This window comes from Hylobates moloch, unplaced genomic scaffold (genome assembly GCF_009828535.3).
Source record: "Hylobates moloch isolate HMO894 unplaced genomic scaffold, HMol_V3 SCAFFOLD_4, whole genome shotgun sequence".
NCBI classification, from domain to species: domain Eukaryota; kingdom Metazoa; phylum Chordata; class Mammalia; order Primates; family Hylobatidae; genus Hylobates; species Hylobates moloch.
In genome coordinates, this window is record NW_026652279.1 from 166,547,256 (window position 1) to 166,570,477 (window position 23,222).

At 35.8% G+C, this 23,222-nt stretch overlaps 1 long non-coding RNA gene across 2 annotated transcripts in view; it reads right to left on the reverse strand.

Moving 5' to 3' along the window:
- LOC131383182 (uncharacterized) overlaps positions 1-8,254 on the reverse strand; it is a 156,656-nt gene extending 148,402 nt beyond the window's left edge. For both annotated transcript variants that reach the window (XR_009212998.1, XR_009212997.1), the window contains exons 1-2: positions 8,095-8,254; positions 7,425-7,568 (exon numbers count right to left, since the gene is read on the reverse strand). This is a non-coding gene — a long non-coding RNA (uncharacterized LOC131383182). The remainder of the gene's footprint in view (positions 1-7,424; positions 7,569-8,094) is intronic.
- Between the last annotated feature and the right edge of the window lie 14,968 nt (positions 8,255-23,222).

A 23,222-nucleotide genomic window follows, 5' to 3' on the forward strand; every position in this document is an offset into this window, starting at 1 on the left:
TGAGATCTCAGCCATCGAATTTTTGCATCTTTGTGTGTATTCTTGACTTGTGGCTGAAGTGGTAGATATCAGGCTGTGAGCTCTCTAACACGTTTGTGGCTCTGTAATTGTGAAAGGTCTTGACCTCAGTTAGTGGATATAAATGTTCCTATCTCTTCAAATTAAAGAGGCACTATTCTAATTGGCTTTTAAAGATAAATAGACATATAAATCCAATTTTTCCAAATTCAAAAAAAATAAACTAATACTTTAAATACACTAGATTAAAAATATCATCTTTAATAGTGTACTGTATACTTAAAATTTGCTAAGAGGATAGATATTAAGAATTTTCACCACAAACACACAAAGATAACCATGGTATGTAATAGATACATACACTAAGTTGTTTGTGGTAGTCACGTCACATTGTATATGTATGTCACAACATCAAGTTGCACATTAAATATTTGGTTTGTGTAAAAGTAATTGCTGTTTTGCATCAACCCAATATATACATTTTTTACATGTTAATTATAAACCAATAAAGTTGGAAAACATTAAAAATGTTCTTATAAAACTTTTAGTTCAGAAGCATTTTTAAATTCCAAGTCTATCTAATTCCATTATTAGGCAAATTATATAAATAATTTCATTTATTAAAAAGTCTATACGTTTTTTCTGATATAGCCACACTAAATATAATTTGACCCACAATTCACTTTATTTTGGTTGCTTTTCTCATGATGATATGAGTTAAACTGCAATTTCTGAATTTATAGTGGTCTATCGATCATAAAAACTATTTCTGCACAATGCTTAAAATATGAAAAATTGCATTAAATTAAATTATTATTATGATAAACCTTTTCTATCAATAGTAACTATGTGTTGTAGTGTGACAGCTTTAACTTAGTTTCTAACTTCTTTAGGTTACTTAAGACCTTAACTAATGTTAAATACCCTTAAAATTGGAGAATTCTTAGAAAACAAAGTAATTTCTAATGAATGTATAACAGTTGAGTCTTTGATCACTAACTATAAATTTACATACTTGTGCTTGTTATTTTTATATGCTGTCCAGAAGGCTATCTCTTGGGATACATCTATATCAATGAGTATATTTATTTTTGCCATGGCAAGCAGATGTAAAGGACGGATGACACAGTCACCAGGTGTGTTTCCTGTGACCTTTGGTAATACAGTAAATATCGTATAACATCAGTTCTTAATTATTCCCCCATTAACCCAGTTTTTTTCTATGAAATAAGCTTAATCAAATGGGTGATTGCGACTCTACTAAGGATAATAGAGTCAGGGAAACACAAGTGTGTATATTTTTGTCTTTTAAGGAAAAGAATTAGTTTTGTCTTTTAGGAAAGTGACAGATCTTTCCAGAATATGAGAGAGCATAGTGAAAAACAAAACTTAGAAGTTGAATTTTGTCTTTGTTAATAACACATTAATCTAAAACAAAACTAAAATATTTTATATTTTGGCAAATTTCACTCTGTTTTTGATGTGCTTGTTCCCTTGGTTTAATGACGCGTGGCTTGCCTACAATGTGAAAAGTCATTTTTTTAATCTTTTGTGTAATCAAAATTCTGATAATAGGTGATAGAGATTCTTTACCCCACTTGAATAATTTTTCTGTGTTTAATGTACCTTTGATAACTAAAAATAAAACATTTTCTAGCTTTGGAAAGAGCTAAGAATATTTATAATTGTGGAAACTTCTAAGTTTACTTTAAAATATTTCGATGTCATTTTGATGAATTAACCAACCATTGTTTTTTAGGTATTCATGATCTTATCCTAAACAAATGCCCAAATCTCCACCAACAATTATTTAGATTTTGGCTTTCTAAGATTGTATCCTAAATTAAGAAAAATGAATAAAATGTCTACATCACTTTTGAGGTTTCATAAAAATTTTTTCTTTCACCTTATGAAAAGAGCGATGCTACAAATAATTAAGTTTTGTGATGTGCACTGCATTTCTTAAATTACCTCAACACTATGGTGAGGGCTGCATAGCAAGCGTTATTAAATTGGGAAAGATCCTCAGCTATTGCTAGATAAAATTTAAATAGAAAAATATAATTGTATTAGTCTCTTTGGCTGCCATAATAAAATAACACTGTCTGGGTGGCTTGAACAACATAAACCTATTTTCTCACAGTTCTAGGGGCTGGAAATCCAAGACCATGGTGCTGGCAAGGTAGGTTTCTGGTAAGGTCTCTCTCCTTGATGTGCAGATGGCCACCTTCTCACTATGTCCTCATATTGCATTTTTTTGTGAGCATGCTCCTTGTGTCTCTCCCTCTTCTTGTAAGGACACCAGACATATTGGGGTTCTTATGATCACAGTACCCTGCCCTTACGATCTCATTCAAACTTCATTACCTTCACAAAGCCCTTATCTCCAAATAGAGTCCTATTCGTGGTTAGGAATTTGATGTATGAACTTCGAGGACACAATTTCATTTATTAATATAAATTATTAATATAAATATTTTAGAAATTATATAATTCATGGGAAGGTCCAGAAGATTTGCCAGTACTCTGGCTGTAGATGATAATTCTCAGCACAGGAGAAACATTGCCAAACTCTTATGGAATTGTTGCCTACTACACCCCGATAGAGAATTCCCATATTCTTCATTCTGATATCATTGGTTATTATAATAAATTGGCCACAGCCATTCAGTCTTTGTCATCTACAGGTAGTTTTTCTTTACTCTGATGTCGGATACTGATGTAAGATTCACACCACAGTTTGTCTTCAGTAAAAGAGGGCTCTTAGAGCCTTGTGGAAATGTTTGTACCAGCAACTTTAACTTTTTATACTTCCAGAATGGTCTCTTATGTACAAGCTACTGAGGTGATGTTACTTAACCAACTCTCAGAGGCTAACCATCTACTGAGTCAGGCTTTCCAGGACATTTTATTTATTTATTTATTTATTTATTTATTTATTTATTTTGAGATGGAGTCTCATTCTGTTGCCCAGGCTGGAGTGCAGTGGTGTGATCTTGGCTCACTGCAACTTCCGCCTCCCGGGTTCAAGCAATTCTCCTGTCTCAGCCTCCCTAGTAGCTGGGACTACAGGCACCTGCCACCATGCCTGGCTAATTTTTGTATTTTTAGTAGAGATGGGGTTTCACCATATTGGTCAGGCTGGTCTTGAACTCCTGACCTCAGGTGATCTGCCCGCCTTGGCCTCCCGAAGTGCTGGGATTACAGGTGTAAGCCATTGAACCTGGCCAAGACCTTCCTCTTAAAAGCAGGATTCCTGAGAACAGGAATTAACTATATAGGTGAGAGGAAAATGCAAGTATTGTAGAATACCACCAATGTTGTTTTTAGTTTTGAAAGATATATATCGAAGTGCTTTCTTAAGATTTGAGGCAAATCTTACCCTCAATTTCATACACTCTGCTCTTGATGAAATGAAACATTTAAGAAATGTATCTGATTCTCACTGACTCCCCAGAAGTCATAAGCTTTTCTAAATTTCCTAATGTGTTATGAAACTGCTGTATAGATAGTTGAATAACTGCACTAAGAATCTGTCTTCATTTTTATTAGGATATAATTGGGCAAATTGATTCTACGCTCAAGACCTTACTTGGTATCATATTTGAAAATAATTCTCATTTAATCAAGTCTGACAATCCCACTATTAAAAAACAAGTTTGACATTATGTGTGGAGTAAAAGCCTCAAAGCCTCTCCAGGAAAAGCACCCAAGTACCTGGCTCAGAAGGTCTCAGGATCAAATGCAGTAACAAAGATCTCTTCTTGGTACAGGATGAGCCTCAGCCAATTTAAAGGATTCACCTGAATGTAGGAAATGCAGGTGAAATCTATTGGATAAAGTTTCTTGTGGTCAGTTTCCTGGTCTTAGAATATGTTATGGTTTGGCTCTGTGTCCCCACCCAAATCTCATCTCGAATTGTAATCCCCATGTGTCAGGAAAGGGGCCTGGTGGGAGGTGATTGAATCATGGAGACAGACTTCTCCCTTGTTATTCTTGTAATAGTGAGTGAGTTCTGAAGAGATCTGGTGGTTTGAAAATGTGTGGCACTTCCCCCTTTGTTCGCTCACTCTGTCTCTTGCTCTGCCATGGTAAGATGTGCTTGCTTCCCCTTCGCTTCCCAGCATGATTGTAAGTTTCCTGAGACCCCCAACTCATGCTTCCTGTTAAGCCTGCAGAACTGTGAGTCAATTAAACCTCTATTCTTCATAAATTACCCAGTCTCAGGTAGTTCTTTATAGCAGTGTGAAAACAAACTAATACAGAATAGCAAATAATAAGGATTTTTAGAAGACCAATCTAAGATTCCTCGTGAAAACTCCTAGTCATAAGTCTGTTCGCTGGCCTTAGTGGTTGCTTAATAATTCATTGATTTGGAACCACAGAATAAACTCAAAGATGCCCATATGGTTAATTTAAATTCTTCTGCACCTATGTAAATATCAGGTCAAACCTTACAGGCATCCTTGGCCTGTTTGAGATTAAGAATTTTCTTTCAATATTATTTTTATTACTAGTGGAGAAACTGTCAAGAAATGGGCGAAAGAAATGTCTAGGTGTCCTTTCAGTGAAATTCTGGAAATTATTTTAGCAGGATCTCTGGGTGATTATCTGATTTGGTAGGAATGTAAATTTTAGGTTAATTCTTATGTTATTTTACAATTCTGTAGAGTTAGGGCTTAAATTGTAAAAAGGAAAAAAAAAAGACAGTAATACCAATGTTTCCTTCCATAGGCATGCAAATAATTACTGTTATTTGAAAGTAAATGGAGGCATAATAAAAAAAAGTTTATTGATTTGAGCAAGCGATTCATGAATTGGGCACCTCCAAAGTAGAACTGGTTCAGCAGCTTTACTGTGGAAAGAGGAGGCTTTCACAGAACAACACAGAAGTAAATCAGAGAAAGCATTTGGTTGGTTTCAATTATACAGTTGCCTTATTTGATCCATCCCATTGGAAAGTCCCCAGTTATAGGATTATAAATGAGTACACTACTTCTGACTGATTAAGCTTAAATTCTGTTTTGAATACAGGCATTTACAAGAAATAGCTCAAGCTGAGTTTCACTTATGTTTGCAAATCAAACAAGGTTGAAGTCACTTATGAGGCCTGACTAGTGTTGTCTGCTCAGGGGTTCTTCAGGCCTGGTATCCTCTTTTTAGCACATTTCATAGCAATATAAATGCATCCTGTGCCCTGGAGAATGCATATATCTGTCTATCAAATTCTCATTTAAACCAGTTGCAACATTTTACTTCTCTCATTAATATACCGCCAAGGAGACAAAGCAGGAAGAGTCAGAAGCACGGAAGAAAAACAAGCAGGTTGTGGTATTAAAGTCTCCACCGTGAGAGGTGCTTCAAGAATGGTAAAGGGTTCACTGCTTAACGACTTCTTGTGCTCATGAAAGGGAAAGTAGGATGAGGAGAGAAAATCACCAAGAGAACTGTTCAGGGAAGTGACGGGGCAGCGGAGAGTGGTGTCATTTGAGGAGAGACCAAAGAAAATGCTGGTAACCAGTATGGACAGCAGTGGTGTAATAAAAATTGTACTTCATCTTTTCCCCCTGTTCTTGGCACAGAACTACCAAAACCCTTGGGACTGGCAGAAATGGGAGTGCCTTCTGTTATTCATAACAAGCCCCTTTCTACTACACCTGTGTTTATGCCACTGAAGTGGCAAGACCAAATGGTGCTTTGGGGTTGGAAATCTTCAGCTATACCCCCCAACCTCCAGGGAAAGGAGGGTGTTAGAGATTGGGTTATAAAAACTCGCGAGCAAAGAGATTCAAGGAGCTTCCAAGCTGGCAAACTCATGGATGTGCCGGGAGGGTGGTGCGTCCAGAGAGGGTGTGGACGCTCTCAGTCATTCCCCCACCCCATACCCAGCCCGTCCTGTGCACCACTTCCATTTGACTGGTCCTGAACTGTCCTTTATAATAAACCAAAAAATCAGTAAGTGTAGTGTTCTCCTGAGTTGTATGAGTTGTTCTAAAAAGTTGTCACATTTGGAGGGGTGGGAATGGTGGGAACCCTGTGTTTGTAGTGGGCCTGGCAGGACACCAGGAAGGCTGGCACTCTTTGTGGCTGGCATGTGATATGGGGGCAATCTTGTGGTATTGGACCCTGATCCCGTGGGGTTTTCTCTAACTCTGGTTAGTTAGAATCGAATTGAACTGCTGTCCATACAGATGGTGTCAGAGTATTGTTTGGTGTTCAGAAAAAAAAAATAATAATACAAGAGCTTTTTGAGAAGTCTGGTTTTCATGAAGAGACCATGGTATGGAAGGAGTGGAATCAGGATACACGTATAAACCAATGACAACTTGTGTTCTCTATCCTTTTTAAGACTTTTATGGGTATTCTTTACTAGATCCTCACAAGAGTCCTGTAAGGCAGGGGGAGATGACATTCCTATTCCCATATTATAGCAAAGAGCTGTCCCAGGAGGCCAACTGGGACAGGGGTTCAAGCCCACATAACTATTTGGCAGTCGATCTGGAACATTAACCCTAATCTCCAGTTGATGTGAATGTTCTCTTTTGGCTCTAAAAGTGTAAGACCTGAAAGCTCTCAATTTAAATTCAAAAATCAATTTAAAATATAGAATCAGAGAGATCCACCTCAGCAGCTAGGACTGTATTTGAAAGAGAAATAATGGAATCTCCTTTTTATGACACTGAGATCATCACCAAGCCCATACAAAATGACTCATTAGCTCCAGCGCGCACTGGTCTGAGCAGACCTCCCGGGAGGAATCTCTGCCCAGGGCCTCTGCAAAGGGACATGGACAAAGTTGTCTCAAAGAGAGGAGAGGGTTGGAAGGGCAGGCCACCTGGACACACTGTCCTGGGGGAAGGACCACAGAACAAAAGAAAGCTCAGGGGGATTCTAGTAATTGTTTTTAAAAATGAAAAGTACTAGAAAAAGAATACATTTGGTTTCTGTTGTTCTGGTGGACAAAACATGGATCAATTGATTCAAATCAATATAAAAAAATATTTTCTGACAACCACAAATGTGCATTAGAGAAATGGACTGCCTAAGAGTTATTGAGGTCTTCATCCTGAGGATGCCTGTGAAGGTGACTTTGGTTGATAAAGTGGGAGAAATAGCACAGTAGCTACTTCTACATCTCTCGGGAATTGATATTAAAATCATTCCTAACTTTGGCAGCTCTGATTTTAAGAAAAGTTATTTGGGACTTTAAGCATTGAAAACCAAGAAGTTTGGTGAATCATTCAACTTTGAATTCAGTAAATCAAATCCAGAAATATACCTCGGGAAGGTAAGGCACAGTTACACCAAACAATTTCCATTTCTTGATGAACGACAAAAGTATTTGCTGCAGTGAGTTCGATAAAGTTTATGCTACAATACAAGGGGGAACAGATTATGACACTTACCTTTCATTCTGCTTTCATAAAAGAAGTTCTGTGGTGCTTCAGTTCGCACAGGTTTGGCTTTGGTGGTGAATGTGGGCTGCAGTTGCAGTGGGGAATGCAGGAGAGACAGAGGCAGCTGCCCAAGGCCTGTCTTCAATAAACTTACTAAAATAGAAAAATGTAACAATCCTTTGGGATAGTGGCAAAATAACGCTTTATTCAAACATAGTAAATGCAATACATTGTAAAGTACTTTTAATTTTTTAAAATCATACTTAAAATTTGGAGATAAGCTAATGATTGATTAAAATGTGAGTGAAGTTAAATTAAAAGAAAAACTCGCAGGTCCGGAGAAACAGCGGTGTTGTCCTCCACCAGGGATTGCAGATTGAACGCCCCCAAAACCAGGCAGGGCCCATATCAGCAAATTGGGAGGGTTGTACCCACTAAATTGCTTTATAGACTCATCATTACCAACATGTTTTTAAATATTTCCATGTAGCTTCATGTATATTATTTGATTAAAAACAATCAGAATTTTCTTTTTAGTTCATAAAACTTTGTATCCTATCTATTTCTTATATATTGGTGATAGCTCTTACTAAATTTATTTCATAATAATGCTCGAAATTGTAAACTTTTGACACACTAGCTTAGGATACCAAGTTTTTGCAATGAAGTATACTCTCACCTTTGGTCTATTTTTCATTTTTCTAAATTTTGAAAGACAAAGGTACGATAATATTTCACATTTCCCTTAACTATAAGAAAAACAATAGCACAAATCAAAGAAAATCGGAAATGTTATACGGTCAGTCTCAGCGTGTAGGAGTAGAGGCGAGGAAGTAGACAGCGCCGAATACCCGCCATCTTCAGAAACAGCCTCGCCGCGGCTTTTTTTTTTTTTTTTTTTTTTTGAGACGGAGTCTCGCTCTTTCGCGTAAACCCGACCGCAGTGGCGCGATCTGGGCTCACTGCAAGCTCCGCCTCCCGGGTTCACGCCATTCTCCAGCCTCAGCCTCCCGAGTAGCTGGAACTACAGGCGCCCGCCATAGCGCCCGGCTAATTTTTTGTATTTTTAGTAGAGACGGGGTTTCACCGTGTTAGCCAGGATGGTCTCGATTTCCTGACCTTGTGATCCGCCCACCCCGGCCTCCCAAAGTGCTGGGATTACAGGCTTGAGCCACTGCGCCCGGCCTTGCTGCAGCTTTTTTAAGGCGTCAGGATGGGAAGACCTGAACTCATTTTGAAAAGAGAAGCTAGAAGTGCAAACTTGTAGGTAAAATCATCTACTTTTTAAACTGAAAGCAGCTAGTTTAATTGAAATAAGAATACCTACACTATGATATCCACACTATGCTGACAAATTCCCAAGCCTTATCTTTAATATTTCCCCATAGTTTTTCTAAGGTATATTTAGGTTATGTTAAACTCCCAAATGCATAAATATTCTTAAAATAAATTGTGTCTCATATATCATTATCATATTATCTAAATACTAAACTAATGGATTTGTGTAACTCACAAGTAAATACATTAAAAAAATTTTAAACGTGTTTATTCAGTTGGGAGTTACTTTGAGAGCTGAATGAGTATTTGTACTCATTAATTTTAGTATATTTTAGGTGCATATACTATTTATCATGAGTACTCATTTCTGTTTTTTCTTTTTTAAACACGTACTTAAATTCTCTCACAAAATTAAGACTAATAAGTAAGTTATACATTATTTCCAATGTTTAATGTAAGTTATAAAAGTAGGGTTCTTTTTTACTAAAATTGAGGGAATGGAAGTTTCAAAAGAACCAAATTTGTTTGTGAGCTGTAGGTTAAAATATAGCATCAGAATCTTTTGAACTAAAGAAAACTTTAGGGAGAAGCTATTTGAACAATTTTAACAGATTTAATTTAATTCAATTTAATTTAACAGATTAACATTTAACATGAATAACACGAAAAAAAAATGTGTTGAGTACTATGTCACCAGGCAATAGTAGGAATATAATCCTGTTTTCACATTAAATTCTGATAATATTTACCCACTTCTCTAACCTGATGGTATGGTTTTGGTAGCACTATCACTGAGATATATATTTACCTTGTAGAAATATGACAAGCTTTGAGATTGTATCTGTAATTCTTTTTCCTCTACCACTTATTAATCTCTCCTAGAAGCATTAATATGTAATGTGTGTACATGTGTGTATGCTCTGTGTGCATGTGTGTGTGACAGTGTGCACATCATTTTACATGTGTAATTTTAAAAACGGATTATGTAGTTTTGAAATGTTTTAGGCTTCTATCCTCCTGTAGCCAAAAAATAAAAATAAAATTCTAACATTACAGAATTTGGAGGAACAAAGCTCTAGACAGAAATATTCTAAAATCTAACCCTTGATCAATTTCATTGGCTTCATTTAACAATACAACATATTTTATAAACATAGAAGTACAACTTATTAATAAAGAAAACTCTTAATAAGAATGTTTCTGATTTATCAAAACATATCTTAGAATCTTGCATTTTGGTACTTATTTCAGGAATTTTCTAAAATCATTTTTTTAAGAAGCTTAAGGGAGAAATGTACTTAATTTATAATGAGAATACTTTGTTAGTTATGAAAGTATCTCACAAAATATTGCCATATATAAGAAACTAAAAACTTCCATTCCGCAATGGAGTTTGATTCTCTGAGATTTAATTGAGATTGTAATACTCAACTTAGATCATAAATCTGATTTGATCAACATTATAGAAATCATCTGCTAATACTACAAGAATAAATAAAAACTAGAGAGACCAATGATAGGATGGCTGTTAAGTACTTGCCTGATTACTGATGGGTCTGTGGGATTCCTAAATCAGACATCCTTTTTTAGTTTAATTGAATATGGATTCAGAGGATGGCATTATATAAATTCTTATATCATTATGTCCCAATAATCTCAGATTTAAATATGAATATACAGTATTTAAGTTTAAAATGCACTGTATATCATTTTATTAAAGACAACCTTTCTCAAGAAATTAGAGATCAGTAGGTATCAATATAATAAAATCAAATTTGTAAAAAAAAAGAAGTAAGTAATAAAAGTGTTGATACTAAAAAAGTGAACCAACTACATGTTTATTACTAAAAGGTAAGTCCATAATGGCAGAGAAATAATATCCTTCTACTATTTTTATGTGCTGTTTTCCTGTCTCCTCTCAGGGTTCATCAATTTTTAACATGTTTGTGGTCATTAAAAAAAAAAAATAGTTTGCTTGTCAATTGTCTAAACCTAATACCCATCAAAGAGAATTGCGAATAATAAAATTATCTAAGAGAAAAGGGCTAACACGGCTGATTATTAACATAGTTTCTCAGTTAACTGGCAACACTGAAGACCAACATTTCATGCAATTGTCAGGAATTAGGTTCTCCCCTTTACTATCATTGAGTCACACTTGAAAGCTTAGTCAAATAAAATGATATTTATGAAAAACTGGGAGATATAAAATTAACCCCATCCTAGCTGTTTCCACATGATTCTGGGATGAAGTCAGATCATCAGAGAGCTGCATATCTGGACATCATTCAATGTCCTTCCACTTTCCTTTTTCCAAAAAGCGTTTTGCTAAGTTGGAGTTTGTAATGATGTCGTTGCTTTGTCTGGAAGGATATTTTAAGACATAATTACAAGAAGATGTTTCTTTTTTTTTTTTTTTTTTCTTTTTGAGACGGAGTCTCGCTCTGTCGCCCAGGCTGGAGTGCAGTGGCGCAATCTCGGCTCACTGCAAGCTCCGCCTCCCGGGTTCACGCCATTCTCCTGCCTCAGCCGCCCGAGTAGCTGGGACTACAGGCGCTCGCCACCACGCCCAGCTAATTTTTTTTTTTTTGTATTTTTAGTAGAGATGGGGTTTCACCGTGGTCTCAATCTCCTGACCTCGTGATCCGCCCGCCTCGGCCTCCCAAAGTGTTGGGATTACAAGCGTGAGCCACCGCGCCCGGCCAAGAAGATGTTTCTAAAGATGATATTCATTATGTCGCACAGTGTTCTCCTTAGGAGAGTAGATTTGAAAATTATTTTCTGTAGTATTTATAGCAGGACTCTTTAATTTCCTATTAAATGGCTTGCTTTTCACCCAGGGACTCTGATTTTGGTCACTACATTTTCCAGTCTGCACTGCTAAATGTTTGGAGTTGAAGTTGAAGCTCCTTGTTTGGAAGAGCAATGATGTCACAGACAAACTTTGTGGATTGACTTTGCTCCTGGATTCTTTTTTTTTTTTTAATTCATTTTCACTCACCTCATTTTTCTACCTTTTAAAGCATATTTTATCTTCCTTTGTAAACTGTAAAGCAAACTATTTTTTTAGGAAAAGGCTAAATTAAAAGGCAGAAATACATCCAAGTAAGAATATGAAGGAGCACAAAAATTGTAAAGCCTAAATATGTGTGGTTTTGTTTTGCATTTCGGAATAGTAATGTTTTTCCTGTACTTGTTTTCTCTGTGAGTACTTTCCAATCAATCACAACTTCAGTCACACCTAAGCCTGTGTTTGTGAAGCACTGGCAATTTACCTGATTTAATTTCATCAATGGAAACAGCCAATCTTGATAATTCAGCCTCCTAATTTAACTTTGTCTATATTGATGAAATTAACTGACACATTGCCAAATTCTTCCCCTCCTTTTTCTTCCTTTGTTTTAGGAAATTCAAAAGAAAAGAGAAGGAAAGAAGAGAGAGAAATAGAAAGAAAAAACTTAAACTTTTCTCTTCAGGCTACAGATCTCACTGAAGCACTTGGCAAATAGGATGCAGAGAATCTGTAAGTTTACCGGCATTTTTGCTATGGATTGTGGACATAGGCCACCTAATTGAATTGTCACCATAATATGACACATTAGAGAAGAGTATAGACTCTGTGAACAAAACTCAGAGGGTCCCATTCCCGTATGTGTGTGTGTGTGTGTGTGTGTGTGTGTTCCATTAATTGTTCATAACTATTTGCTCTGAAGTGAAGAACACGTATAAAGTCGTGTAACATGGATACCATTAATCCAGTTTGAAGGGAGATTAAACTCATGTTGAGGTAGGCATGTGGGGTTGTTTGAGACAGACAAAGACACAAAAGCTGATATGCCATGAGATGTGGCACAAATTGATTTATCACTATCAGGTAAGTTACTGTCAGTCAAATATTGTGAAATTAAAAAAAAAGACAAAAATAAGCAAATTTAAAAATAACTGAGCTTCTCATTTAGTGCAGGAGAACCTTTCAGGTTAACTGTTTTCATCTTTTTTAAAGTGTTTACAATTCCATAAATTGTAGATAACCGATTGCAGTTTAAATGACACCTGCCCATAGAAATGCAAATGAATTCTGTCCCTGGAAGTAACTACAGATTCCTGGACAACGACCCCAACCTCCATGGAAAAAGCCAGTTTTGCATCATTTTGTAAATTCAACATTCCTGATTTACCTATGTATGTGTTTATTTTGAATTTTGAATTCTACCTTGAATTGAGTGTAGCATCATACTCATTTCTTCATTAGTTAAAGAGTTAAATATTTGACCATTCATTTGATATTCATATGAGTATCATGATATTACCTTTTTAAAATAGTTACTCTTTAGTGTCAATACATTTTGTGTTGAATAATGCTCCTCTTCATAATTCTTAAATATGTTTTAGGGATATGTAATGGCATTATAGCAGAGATTCATTTCAACCATCACTTTGTAAGTAACTATGTTTTCTATGTAAGAGCATCTAGTTGTGAAGAGTCAACGGATTTCATGATAGATGTATGTTATAAAATTATATCTTAAAACATAGCACTCAGTGCTTCAACTGAATGCTGAATGGGTCTTTTCATCAATCTTATTTTATAGTCCAGTGGTATTAAAGAAACTTTAAGGACTGAAGTCACGATGATTAGTGGCACATAAGTGCTCAAGAGAAGGCTTAAGGGAGAGAACACCTGGGCAGGAAAGCATGGCCGTATGAACTCAGGGCTTCAGTAAAACAATTAATGTTTTCTTTAAAAGTGTTAGAGTGCAAAGACCAGACTTCAGGAAAGATACATAAATTGACATTCTGACCAAAAATGGACTTTATTTACCTTCTTGCCAATAGTGGCTATGGCCCATTTTCTGAATCTTTATGAAGTGATAAGGCAAAACATATATCATTGCTCGTAGTAGCCTTCTTTTGGTTACCAGAGATGGCCATCATTTCATATGTTTTGATTATTTGTATACATTCTGTATTTTCTCTCTTTATATCTTTGTTCATTTTAAAAATCAAGACTTAATTCTTTGTGTTCTTCTTTGAGTAGCTATCAAAAATCTAAGCCTTTACAGCACTGAGTATGTATATTGCCCTCACATCAGTAGTCTCTTGGTGATATTATTAGTGCTCTGTCGTAACTGCTGGAGATAGAGCACAGCTAATTTTCATTAAAAGAGTTTGGCAATCTCAATTGATTAGCTCCACATCTTCTTTTTAATAAATCCAAACTCTTTATTCCTCCTATCATCAAACTTGTCAAATAACCACCCTTCATTTCTTCACTTGCCTTGATGCCCCAGCCCCTGCCATCTGATTTTTGTTAGCGCACCACTAAAATTCCTCTCGGGAAGAAGCCTTTCATGACCTTTCAAATACAACAGGTATTTGTCTGTTCTTACATTTAAACTCTACATGCTCAGATTCCGTTGCCAAAACGTTCCCTGGGCCCCTTGTTACATCTTTTAAAGGTCATTTTTCTCCCTTGGTTCCATCTTCAGCCCACAACTACTCTTATGTTACTGCAGCAGGCAGAGGCTTGGCATAGAATATTCAGCACAAGATCACTGCTTTTTAACCAATGAGGAATATTTAATGAAGGTACTGTCTACCAAGGGTCAGGCAGGATTTAGGGGAATCAGCTGAAGATAGCTCAAAACTATAGAGCTAGCAACAGTTGGAAGACCTCATCATCCCTTGACCTGAAGCAGCTAAGCAGACTCTAGAAGCAGCTGTGTGAAGAGGTGCACCTGCTGCAGCTGTGGCCTTTGACTGAGGATGACCCTCAACCTGCAGTTACCCCTTGACCCAGCAGAAAGGAAACTGGGAAAACAAAACCTGTTTTCACCTTCCTGGGTCCCTGATTTTCTCTCTATGCCTCCTCTAGATGGTGCTTACCAAAAACCTGAGGACGGAAGAGTCCACTGGTGCAGTCCACTGGGCTCAGGGTGCTCTGGTGCCCAGACTACATTAAAGGGCAGATATGAAGGGCAAATAGAAGACAAGAAGAGGAACAACCTGCACTCGCTAGATGTTCTCATCCATCATTGTTGTCATCCATCCAACGACAGCCCACACGATGATGACGTTGACACTAATTTGTAGGCCAGCAGTTTCCAAAGCTGGCAGTTTCTTATAATCGCCTGGGGAGTCTTTTTTTTTTAATGAAAAAAAAAATTCAGGCGCACATCCCCATAAATTTTAATTTAATCAATCTGCAGTTGGGCCTGAGATTTAGTGATTTTAAGCAGTAAGTTTCCTAATGTGCAGTCAGAATTGAGAACCAGTTTTAGATTATATATCATTTGAAACTCACATATGCTATGGCCTACTAAAAATCTCCACCTACATTTCCCATATGCATTTCAAGCTATATATGTACAAAATAAATGTTTTACTTTTCTCAAATGCATTTCCCCTGATATTGTTACATTTTAATCTTAGCCATTGACAGTGCTGTCTAGCTAGGTACTCAAGATCAAAGCCAAAGATTCACAATGCTGTAACCTTTGTTTGCTGTTCTCTGCATCTGCTAAATTCTTTCTTACTCTTTGAGCTGTATTTCCCTCTTTTTTGGATAAATGAACTCCTACTCTGCCATTAAAATGCGTCTGTCATTTTGAAACTTTCACAACTACTCTTTTCACGACAACTCATAGGACATCTTCGAACTTTTATTTCAAGGTATTTTATACACAAGCAATACTTCCAAAAGTATAACTAAATATCTCATTTACCCCACAGTAAGTTATAAAACAAATTTCAGCAGGTTAAAAATCACTGGCATTAAAAAACTGGCATTAATGCCTATTGATATTAATGTTGAAATAAGGAAAATTGCTAAGTTTGAATTTATAAAAGTACTAAAAACTACTATTTTTATCTATTTTGTAGTATGTCATAATGTGATTATATGTACATCTTTTGCTATAGGTAAAAACACTTCTGCTGCTATAATTTTTGAAATGTCACTCTTCTAGACTGTGAGACAAAGAAAGAGAAGGGAGAAGAATGCTGTGGGAGCAAAGGAGCTAGGGAAGGGTCCACGGGCTCCCGTCTCCCGGGGAGTCCACCCCACACCCTTCACAGTTCGCTATTACCCAGTGGCCTGTGGGACATTCGCTCTTTCCTTTGCTTTCACTTTCATTGTGACTGTGAAAAAGAAAATGAAAATATAAACATCATTATAAAAAATGCATCAAGCCCATTTATGCATCTTCTCTACACTGGCTTTCTGAAACAGATGGGAGAGAACACGGCATTCTTCCTCCTTCACACTGAAATGCTGGCCAATTTCCCAGATTTCCACCATAAGTCCAATATAGGACTAGAAGCCTTAGATATATGTAGCATTTTTTGAAACTAACACTTCAAATATACAAATTTCATGTATGTTTATAAATATATTTATATATAATATGTTATTGATAATACATTATAATATAATTAAATATGTTAACATGTAAACAATATTAGTGGAAGGTTGTTCAATGAGTGTAGAATCTCAGTTTTGCAAGATCAAAATGTTTTAGCAATCTGTTCCACAGCAATATAAACATAGTGAACATGACTGAACTGAATACTTAAAAGTACTTAAGATAATAAATTTTATATTATGTATTTTATCATAATTAAAAGTTAATTATCTAATTAATAAATTTTGAACAAAAGACATGTTAGCATACATTTTTTCAAAACATTTCTAAACCAGTTAAGTATCTAATTCATTGCTCCAAACATTTCTGTGTTTATCTTATATGTTTTGTTGTGTATATTTTAATATATTGTGTTATACTATGTTTTCTGTGTCTCTCTATGTTCTCTCTTTTAGGACTTCACATCAATTTGTTGTGTCAGTAACTGTTCTTTGATTTTAGTAATCCCAACACTTAGTGCAGTGCATGCTATGACACTGACCCTCAAAAAATTCCTGGGTTAAGTGAAGAAATGAATGAATGAATCAGGTTAAAAATATCAATCAATCTACCTTACAGACTTCTAGAAACATAGTTCCTAAAATAACTGTGTGAGGTAATGCATATGTTAATTAACTCAATTTAGCCATTCCACAATGTATATATTTTAAAACACCGTGTTGTGCAAGATAAATACATACAATTTTATTTGTCAATTAAAAACAAATAAAACAAATAAATTGACAAAAAGAAGAAGCATAGCTCCTAACTGCTGGTTAATTTGACACTGTATCATTGTGATTTCAGCCCATATAAAGGTGTTATTAATAAAAATTACTATCCACAAACCCCAGGGGGGCCTAAAAAGACTGTTCGGTAATTAACAGATGTTCCCACAATGTCCTGTTGTTTACGAAGGTAACTGTTTCTACAATTAAATACTGAACACACACTCCAGGCATTTTTCCAGGTGGTTTTACACACACTCTATTTGCTAATCTAATCTTTTTGTTTGTTTGTTTTTGTTTTGTTTTTTTAGATGGAGTCTTGCTCTGTTGCTCAGGCTGGAGTGTAGTGGCGTGATCTCAGCTCACTGGGACCTCCGCCTCCTGGGTTCAAGCAATTCTCATGACTCAGCCTCCCAAGTAGCTGGAAATACAGGTGCATGCCACCATGCCTGGCTAATTTTTTTTTTTTTTTGTATTTTTTTAGTAGAGAAGGGGTTTCACCATCTGGCCCAGGCTGGTTTCAAACTCCTGATCTTGTGATTCGCCTGCCTCTGCCTCCCAAAGTGCTGGGATTACAGGTCTGAACCACCGTGCTTGGCCACTAATCTTTATGTCAATCCTTAGAGGTAAGCATTCTCTTCCTCACTTTTCAATTGAGGAAATTAAGGCACAGAAAAGAAAAGTAATGTCCAAAGTCATACAATCAAGTATGTCATTGAAATTTTTGAAATTTTCATGTAAACCTACAGAAAGTGCATAGTCACCTTGATGAAGTTTTCAAAGTAAACCCATCAGTATAGCTAGAATTAGATCAGGAATTAAAACATCTTCATCACCTAGAAACTTCCCTCCTGCCCCAGCCTGGGTACACTAACCGCCAAAGGTAACCACTGACTTTTCTCACTGTAGAATAGTTTTGCTTGTATTTGAAATTTGAGTAAAAGTTCTTATAGAGAATGTAATCGTAAACAGTCTGGCTTTATCCACTCAAGGAGTTTTGAGTTTCATCCATGTTGCTGGGTGTAGCAATAATCTACTCATTTTAATTGTGGTCTGGAAATCCATTCTATGGATATACCAAAATCCATCCATTCTACCGTTGATTGACATTTGAGGTTTTTCCCATTTGGAGCTATTCCAAATAATGCCACCATTAACATTTTGTACAAATCTATGGTACACATATTTACAAATTTCTGCTGGAATGAAATCATAGGTTGTAAAAGATCTTGGAATTTAGTTCATTCATTTTTACTCAATTCCAGGGCTCTTTGACAAATCTGTGGCATATCATTAGGTTGTACTAAATCCTTTTAGTCATTTTGCCATTCAACCATTTATTTATTGTATATATGTGTGTGTATGTGTGTATATATATGAATGTGCCCATACACATGTATATATATGTATATGCCCATACGCATGTATATATGTGTATATATACACATGTGTACGTGTGTGTCCATACACATGTATATATGTGTATATATACACGTGTGTACGTGAGTGTGTGTCCATACACATGTATATATGTGTATGTACATACATATATATGTGTGTGTGTGCATGTGTATGTATACACATGGTTGGGGAAAGAAAGAGAGAAAAAAATAATTAATAAAGTTTGTTATGCACCAGGCACTTATACTGTGCAGGTCCTGGTGATAGGATGAAGACCATCTGGAGCTCTTTCTTACCTTCATGGAATTATAATCCAATAGTTTGATTCACTGCAGTTAACCTAGAGGAAAAAAATAAAAACAGGTTAATATTTCTAAATTTCCTATATACATTCACAGAGCCAACTGAATTAGCTTCAATAAATTGAAGTGACCAAAAAAGTTAATCACATTATAATTTCTTGCATTCATATAAGTTGGACTATTCTATTTACTCTCTGTTACTATACCCAAGGCTAGCGTTTATGTCAGAAAGGCTCCCCGGGGCAAATAATCTCTCAAAGCCAAGAATCTGAGTATTATGGATTGCCAATGATTCAGTGTTCCTTTTACATTTTATGGAGGCCACAAAACACATGTGGTAGAAAATCGACGCTGGCCAGAAGACTCACAATGACCGGATTTGATCACAGTTCTGTCACAGCCATTGTGCACCATCTTTCATTACCGGCTAGAACTTTCTGGGGCTGTTTCCAGTGTAAAAAAGGGACTTATCCACGTGAAGTACAAGGGCTTTTCAAGCTCATGTACTTTAGATTTGGTTTATACCTGGCAATTCTGGCATTATTTGAATTGTGGTGCAAAAAAATCCACTTTTAGGAAAACTGTTTACAATACCCCAATAAAGTCCTTTAAGAGAACATCTGATTGGGTTCATTGTACAACATACTGCTTTATATTTTTAAAGTGCAATAAATTCTAGTAGTTTTCTTTAGTAGGTAAAAATCCGTATTTACCTTTTAGTTCATCTATTTAATATAGACAGTGAAGGTCTAGTAAACAGTTTCTAGGTTTTCTTACTAATCTGCTTCATTATTTTGTCATCATTTGGTAAAAATCCCTCAATAAATGCTATAAACATTAGATGGAAAAGGAAGACCAACCAAAAATTATAATAGCTATCGTGCACACACACACACACACACACACACACTCACAAATAGTGGATCTAATTCCATGTCTTCAGCTCTCATACAACAGGATTTTTCTTGCATATTTTTTACTCCATCTTCACTCAATTAAAAAACACATTTCTGAAGCATTTAGTGTGAGTTGCTATTTATGCCAGTCAATAATTCACATCATCTGCAAAAAATATGTTTGTATCCTTTCTACACCCGTTAGAGATGAAAGGAAGGAATTTATGTGCTAAAATGGCTTCATGTACCCAAATCATGCAAATTCTCTAAGCCATTTCCTAAGATTTGCAGATGTGTAAATTGCATCTTTCTTTTAAAGAGTAGGTATACAACGGTATGAATCTCAAATCAGTTTTTGTTCCACCTCATAGTTCTTCAAATGATGAGAACTGATTTATTATTGAGGCATTGTCAAACTCTGAATGGAGTCTAATCTTCCATTTTAATCTTTTATGAGGCAACTGGGTAAAAAGAATTACAAATGCAAACGATGTGTGTCAGTATACGTATGCACACACACTTACATAATATCAGTATATATGTCACATTAATGGGGATTAGATCTCATGGAGCACCAGAGTGTCTTGAAAAAACCTCTGAATGGTGACACTGAATAGGAAAAGGACTGCATTTAATAAAATCAGGACAACATGGCAAAATGTACACAGTGTCTGATACATAGAAAACACTCAATAAAGTGTTTTTCTTCTCCCATAAAATCATAGGAGCATTGTCTGTCTGAGCTTACAGCTATAGAATAAAGATGGGATGTTTTAAATTGTTAGGTTATTTGTGTTTATTTTATTGTATTGATTTTTATACAGTATTAGTATAACCACTTTACCCATTTGAGAGGAAATTGCCTTTCCAAGACACTAAAGATGCATTTAATTCTATGGAAGAAACGTTATTCCAACTGATGTCCTCGTGTCTTGGAAACAAACTGTTACTTTTCCTTTTCAGTGAGTTTATGGTAGTCTTTTAAAAAATCACATTAGTGGAAATATGTATGTATATATACATTATCTATATAAAATATATATTATATATAAATTATATATTTTATAATATATACAAATTTTATATAATATATATAATTTATATATTATAATTACATAAATTATATAACTTATATAATATAATTATATAAATTATATAATTATATATAATATTATAAATTATAAATATATAAATTACATATAAATAATTTATAATATATAATTTTATATAACTATATAATATATAATATATTCCTTTATAAGAATTTCTTCATATATAAAGAAATTTTATTTATATATATAATTCTATCATCATGTAAATATCTCTATCTATCTATCTATCTATCTATCTATCTATCTATCTGTAATGCTTTGGGGTTTAAAAGCCATGCCAGTGGAAAATAATAATAGCATCATGTCTGAATAGAAGTATGATAAATGCTGTGTGTGGTTGTAATAGATGTGAAGATGGATATAGATAAACTCTGACTTCCCAGTGGCCACCCTGGCTGATGCAAAAGACCATAAATCCTTTGTTTTTGTAAAGGAAGACTCAAAGTGCTCTGGAATTTATTTTAACCTTTTTCAGATTTTCTGAGTAGTTCTTTTATTCTTCTCCCAAATATTCATTTACACTGTTTAGCAACTTTCTGAAGCATGAGTAAAATTCATAAAGCTGGTAAGAAGCACTGGAATTCTCTATCTGTAACTTGAACAAGATTTGGGTTGAACCTTTGACAGGGCACATTGAATGGCTTGTATTTGGTGAGTTTTCTCTGCTACTATTTCCTGAAGGGTTTTTTAAGTTTCTCCAGGTGTGCCCCTGGCAGGGATCAGGAAGCAGGAGCAATGGACAGGCAAGAGACACTGCTGAGGTGCACTGCACCTTCTCCAGATGGCCTCCCTCCTCTCCTCTGAGACACAGTGCAATAATACCTTATAGATAGAAAGTCTGAGGCAACATCATGGAAGCTGAGTCCCCAGCACCTGGGAAGTCTGGGAAGAATGATGGAGAGAGAAGAGCAAGGAAAGAGAGAGGGGAAGGTAGGAGCTGGAGACTCCAAAGAAATGCCAAGGCTCTCCCTGTAACTTTTTGGCAATGGTTCTTGGGCAGCTCTTGCTCCTAGAGTTTGAACTGTAACAACTTTGGCATTAGGTGTAGAATGTAATTATCTCTTATGGAATGTACATCAGAATATCGGTAATAAACTGAGTAATTTTAAAGTCACTCATTTTTTGCTCATTTCTGCTGATATCTTGATATGGTTTGGCTGTGTCCCCACCCAAATCTCATCTTGAACTGTAACTCCCACAATTCCCACCTGTTGTGGAAGGAACCTGGTAAAAGGTAACTGAATCATGGGGCAGGTCTTTCCTGTGCTGTTCTTATGATAGTGACTATGTCTCATGAGATCTGATGGTTTTAACAAACAGGAGTTTCCCTGCACAAGTTTTCTGTCTTTGCCTCCTGCCATCCATGTAAGACGTGACTTGCTCATCCTTGCCTTCCACAATGATTGTGAGGCCTCCCCAGCCACGTGGAACCGTGAGTGTCTTAAACCTCTTTCTTTTGTAAATTGCCCAGTCTCAGGTGTGTCTTTATTAGCACCATGAAAACAGACTAATACATATCTACACCATTCCTCAATATCTATCTCATAGCAGAGACTCCCAATATTTTTCTTTGAAAGATGTGAATTTGAATTGAAAATCTACCATCTTTCCTAATGGTACCACCCATGTTGATGTAATGTGTTTTTTCATTAAACTATCAGTAATATTCCAATGACATACAATTTAGCTCTAAGAATACAGTAGTCCTCCCTCATCTGCAGTTTCACTTTCTGTGGTTTCAATTACCTGTGGCACACTGCCTTTTCAAAATATTAAATGGAAAATTCTATAAATAAACAATTCATAAGTTTTAAATTGTGCACTGCTCTGAGTAATGTGATGAAATCTCTTCTGTCCTGTTCAATTCTTCCCTTGATGTGAATCATCCCTTTTCCAGCATCTCCATGCTACAGACACAACCTGCTTATTAGGTCAATAGTAGGCCACCCTGCATCATGATGCCTTTCTCATTCACCTCACTTCATCACATCACATAGGCATGGTATCTTCTCATATCATCAAAAAAGGGTGAGTACAGTACAGTAAGATATTTTGAAAGAGAGACCACATCGACAACTTTTATTACAGTATGTTGTTATAATTATTCTATTTTATTATTAGCTATTATTTATCTCTAACTATGCCTAATTTATAAATTAGACTTTATCATACATGTGTATGTATATGATGAAAACATAGTATGTGTAGGGCTTTGTACTATTCATGGTTTCAGGCATCTACTGGGAGTCTTGGAACATAATCCCACCAGGATAAGAGGGAGTATACCCCACCAGGATAAGAGGGAGTATATCCCACCAGGATAAGGGGGAACATATTCCCACCAGGGCAAGGGGGATACTGTATCGTGAACATCAGCTATTGCAGGAAAGAAGAGAAAGCTTTAATATGTTTTTGCTTTCAAATTCAGCAGGAATTGACAAACATTTTTTGTGCTAAATATTGCTGTTTAAATTTTGCTCTTGAAAACGAAATCTTTCTTGCCAAAAATGCTAAAAATGCCAACCAGCTCCTTTATTCATTAAAAAAAATCCATCTTTCTCTCCAGCATGTCAAAGACTTCTGGCCTAAAATGGAAATGTGGAGAAATCCCTTCCTAGAATTTCTCCTCAAAAGTGCAAACTTTCCTGCTGCTTCCCTTTTAGCTGTGGCATTCTTGGTTTCCAATT